We start from the raw sequence: 5,593 nt of genomic DNA on the forward strand, positions 1-5,593 counted from the left end.
CAGGTGGGATAGACTCAAAGTCATATTTTGGTTGCCTTGGATTTGGTTTAATTTTCCTCAGCTTCAGCTTGAATTTGCATATGAGTAGTTGGTGGTCTCTTCCACAGTCAGCTCCTGGCCTAGTTTTCACAGCTGATATTGAGGATAGGCAATTCCTTGGAAAAGGAAATCAGGATTGGAAAGGTTGAGAGTTGATGAAAGAGAGAAGACGTCAGTGACATGGATTGGTACAGTGACTGTGACAACGGACTCAAGTGTGTCATGGACAGTAAGGAGGGGACAGGATAGGACTGGTTTCAAATCTATTGTTCATAGAGTCTCTATGAGTCATACACAACTCAAGATACCTAACAGCAATAATAACAATATTGTGAAACAACAAACACAGAACAAAACCTCATTACAATAAATTTAGACTCATAGTGACCTTCTTTAGAATTGTCATCGCTGTATATCTCTACAGGAGAAGTCTGCTTTACTTTGTTTTGAAAAGAAACTGGTATATTTGAACCACAGAACTTTGCTCAGCAGTCCTAACCACTTTACCCATGCTGTGTTAGGGCTTGCTACACATCTGAAAGTTAACACATGTCATCTACTGAAGGCATGTTGTTGTTGCGTAATGTGGAGTTGGAATCAACTAACAGCTGAGCTATCAGGTTTCTAAGTGAATTAATCACATGGCAGAAGATTCCCAACTTTCTCCTTCAGCAGAGTCAAACTGTGTGACTTTGTGTTAGCAACTCATCATCACTAAACCAGAAGACCTCCCTTCTGAAGTCATAGGTGGAAATTTGTATATTGAAATCTATTGCTGTTTAATTTTAAGGGAACTCTGGTGGTCATAGACTCTTGTGCTGCAACTCAAAGGCCACATTTCTCACATGGCTGCAATCCATCAGCTTCTCAGAGGAGAGAAAGATGAACAATTTCTTTCTGAGCAATTTATATCCACTGGAACTTGCTAGAGTGCCAGCTATGAATCAATTCTGATTCAATGACTACCATTTGAATGACTTTATATTCTACACAGAATATTATATTGAGTGTGTGTATGTGTGTGTACAGAGAGAGAGTTTTTATATTATCTGGAACATTTATCCAAAGATGATTCATTTATTCAAAGAACACTTATTATACAAAATAGTTACTTTAAAAATCATGGAAATATGTGTTGAGAGACAACAGTGTTGAATATACATACACATACATAGTCAAGTATTTTCAACTAACATTTTATAGTTTGGGAATTAATTTATAATTTCGTTATAAAGTTATAATTTAGTGTATATAGTTTATTTTGTTTTTTAGAAAAAATTATAGCTACAGATATTATTTTAATAATTAGGAGGAAAAAGTTCCTTTACATTTATTTTTTTTTCTCAGACACAAACTAATCTGTGCCTAGTACCATTTTTCAATTGTTGTTGTTGTGGACCATCAAGTTGGAACTGAGCTATAGCTCAACCTTCTGTGGATTTGCAGAGGCAGTGTATCTCAAGGGAGAAAATCTGTCCGTCTTGCATCCATGGATTAGCTGGTGGATATGAACCACATATTATTCATTGGGAGCAGAATTTCTTATCATTAAGCAACAAGAGGGTCCTTTTTCCCCCAATAAGTATCTCATAGTTACTTTTCCGATATCTTTTTACTTTTGATGCTTACGTTTATAAGCAGCTCTTTGGATATATTTCAGTAATTAGTATTTTGTATAAAAAGAATTTATTTTCTCTAGAATGGAAATGATACACCTCAGTGATGGCATCCATCTTTGTTCTTTTTTTTTTTAAACAATATTATCAATGTGCTTTTGAGTCCATTTCAACTCACTGTGACCTAAATAATAGAATGGAACTTCCCATGAGGATTACTTAGTTTGTAATACTTAAAAGAAGAGAACCTCCAGTCTAATTTTGTATTTAATATTTTTTAATTAATTTTAATGAAAGTTTACAGAGACTTTGGATTTCCATTCATTTATTGTACTTTTCTCCCTGCTCAGCATATTCAACTTTTTTTTAGTGGCAAGAAACTCTATTGCAATCTAAAAGGCACACAGTTTAAATCCATCAGCTGCTCTGTGGGAGACGGATGGACAATATCCTCTTATGAGATTAACTGTCTCTGAAAAATCTACCTGCAAGTCAGCTATGAGTCAGTTCTGACTCAACAATACACAACAACAACAACAATCCTATTTAGAGAGCTGCCTATTGGTTTAGTGATAAGTAATTGTGCTGCAAAACCAAAGGCATGTGGATTCAAATCCACCAGCTGTTTCTCAGAAGAAAGAAGGGTTATCTTCCCCTATGTGCTTTACAACCTCTGAAAACCCTCTAGAGGGTCAAGTATGGATCATTTCTAACTTGATGGCACATAACAGCAGCAATCTTATTTAGAGTTCTGGTGGTTTAGACCATAGGGTGTTCTGCTGTTAACCCAAAGGCCTAGAGTCTACGATAGTTCAAATCTACTGACAGCTCTGTGGTGGGACCAAGATACCAAGGTATTTTATTGCAATTGGCAGTCTCATAAGCCAATGAAGTATCATTATGAGTTGGAAATCATTCAAAGGCAGAGAGAGAGTAAATAACACTGATATAGGCCTTCTGTTTTGTTTATTTTTATTTTTTTTTCTTGAATTTTTTTTTCAACTTCATTTCCAAAGTATAATATAGGGAGAAAGCATGTCAGAAAAGGAGACTTCTGTAATTATATATAAATTTGTTTTATTGACAGAAATATTGGGGACAGCCTACCTAAGTACATTTATACTCTTTTGTTTTACAGTTAATCATATTCTTTTTATCTTCTTCCCATAACACTTTGGTTTTATATTTCTAGTGTTCAGGGGAATATTGTCATACAATAAAAAGCTCTTAAATTCAAAAGAAAAAAAATCACTCAGCCTTTTGTTCTGATCTGTTGATTGTTTCTATTCTTCAAAGGCACAGGACAGAGTGTGTGTGATTGTGTATGTATGTGATTCTTAAATCAGACATTTACTTCTTGTTACTTAAGAGCAGATCAACTTCGAAAATCAGTATTCTTAAGTTAAATGAAGATTTAAGCATGGGAATGTAAAAAAGCATATTTTGATGTCCACATATTCCATTCCATATAATTTCAAATTCATCAATTATATTTAGAAATTCATATGTGAAAGATAATTCATATTTCAAAATACTATATTTAAACTCCTGTGTTATTCATAGGACTTTTGAAATCCTGGAGTTGCACCAATAGCCTGATTCTTTATCTTAGTCTAGAAACTCTATTGAAACCCATCTATCATGAGTGACACTGCTGATATTTGAAATACCAGTGACATTGTTTCCAGCATCACAGCAGTGCACACAATTTCCATAACATAAAAAGGGGGGGGAACTCCTCATACAAATATTACAAAACAAACATGCCTTCTTGCATTTTGTGGGAAATAGGAAACAAGCATGGGACTGTATTGCCAGCCTGCCAGAAAATTGGCGTTTGAACACCCAGGCAGGTCAGTTTTTGCTCTTTTGAGTGCTAACCAAGGCACAGAGATATGAGCCACTACATGAAGAATACATCTTCCAGTTTAGGATCTGTCTAGGGTGTGTTGGATGTTGAAGAGTTTAATCTGGAACAGAATTTCAGTTGGTCTCGGAGAAACCTAGGCTGTTCTTTTGGCTATTGATGGTCTCTTTTCCAGTCTAGGAGTGGGACCCAGAGTACCTAATCATAGAGAGCCAGCATAATCACTTCCAATCTGGTATGTCCACAGATGACCCACTTCAAAGGGTGCAGAAGCCTTTCAAGTATGGTATTAGAAAAGAATACTGAATATCCCATGGACTAACAAAAGAATCAAGAAATATTCCATGGAGGAGTGCAATAGAAGTGCTCCTAAGAGTCAAGGGTGGTGAAACATCATTACACATACTTTAAACATGCTATAAGGAGGAACTAGTTCTTGGGAAAAGACATTCTTTTTGGAAAGGTCAACTAAAGAGAGCATGACCTTCAAAAAGATAATGTGATGAAGTAACTGAAACAAAGGGCTCAAGCATGGCAGAGGTCATGAAAATGAAACAATATAGGGCAAGATTTCAATCTATTCTTCATGAGGTTTCTATGAGCTGTCAACTAGGCATCAGCAAATGACAAACAACATACTTAAATTTTAATCTATTATAGTATATTTTCTCTCTCCACTATGGAAGTTGACTGGTTAACTGGCGGGATGGCTGGCATCTCAATGCCTACTCCTCTTGGTGTCAGTCAGTCAAGGGAAGTTTCTGGGGTCCTTTTCATTGTGTGTTACTGTTCTTTTTGCCATTCAAATGTCGGTGGGCTGCCCTGACCCTTAAAGTAAGGGTAAGTAAGGGTGGAGCCTGTGGAGCCTGTTCCAGGTAGCCTTTAATTGTTTTTGGTGAAACATTCATCTAGGCCATATAACCCTGGTATGTCCGCTTGCTGTATAGAGGTAACTCATGGTTGCTGTGAAGCTAAACACTGTGACACTGATGGGTCAAATGCAAGAATGGTTGCCCATGATGGACAGTGTTCGGTGGAGCTCCCTGATTAAAGCAAGCTTGGAAGCAGGAGTGACATCCACTTCCGAAATAGCTTGCCTCTGGAAACCCTATGAACCTGGAGAGAGGATGAAAATTATACAAGTGTCCAGGTCTTTCATTCTTAGGGTCACGATGTGTTGCTTATGAACCAACTAAAACATTCTAATCTCTTGTATTTTGGAGAAGATGCAAGTGAAGACATTGGTAAATTTCAATATAGTTAATTTAAGTATATATGTGAACATTTCAAGAATGCATCAAAAAGAAACAAAAGTAAATCACATTTTGTCATTTCCATGTAAGGAAATAATCAATAGAACACTTATATAATTAAGCTAAAAGCAAAGCAATGAAGAATGGAGCAATGAAAGCAGGACTGTAGGAAGAAAAATACATGGTAAAAATAATAGTAATCTATATCAAGAATCCTAAAATATAGCTATAAAACACATTCATTAGATAGTCATTCAAAAAATAACTTGACTAGATTATTTAAGAATGTTATAAGGTCACTATGAGTCGCCTACAACGCAACAACACTTAACAACAACAACAACAGCATAAAGAGAGATCAGGTGGCCTAGTGGACAGAAAGTGATGCTACTAAGTCAAAGGTGGGTGACTTTAATCCGCAGCCCTCAGGCCTGTTTTATATTGTATTTGGTCAAACATTCTCCTACGTAATAGAGCCCTGGTTTGTCCACTTGCCATACAGAGGTAACTTGTGATTGCTGTGAAGCAGGGGGAAGTCACCTCAGATAATAACGAAGAGGCATCTTTCAGAGAGAGAGAGGTACACAGAAAAACCGGCGGCAGAAGGGAAAACATGATCTACATAGGAGTTCTACAGGACACGTCACCTTCCCTTGGAGACAGTACAACTAAACTTAAGAGACGCTGGTCAAAAGAAAAAAAAATGTCAGCAGTTGACGTGTTTGGAATCACAGAAGCCAAGAAAGCTTAAGATACAAGCTGTCAGATCATGGGTTGGAAAATGGAAGATATTGTCTGAAGGGACTTTGGCAGATGTG

The sequence above is a fragment of the Elephantulus edwardii genome, unplaced genomic scaffold (assembly GCF_000299155.1).
Source record: "Elephantulus edwardii isolate Elephantulus edwardi_28Jun2011 unplaced genomic scaffold, EleEdw1.0 scaffold00136, whole genome shotgun sequence".
Lineage (NCBI taxonomy): Eukaryota > Metazoa > Chordata > Mammalia > Macroscelidea > Macroscelididae > Elephantulus > Elephantulus edwardii.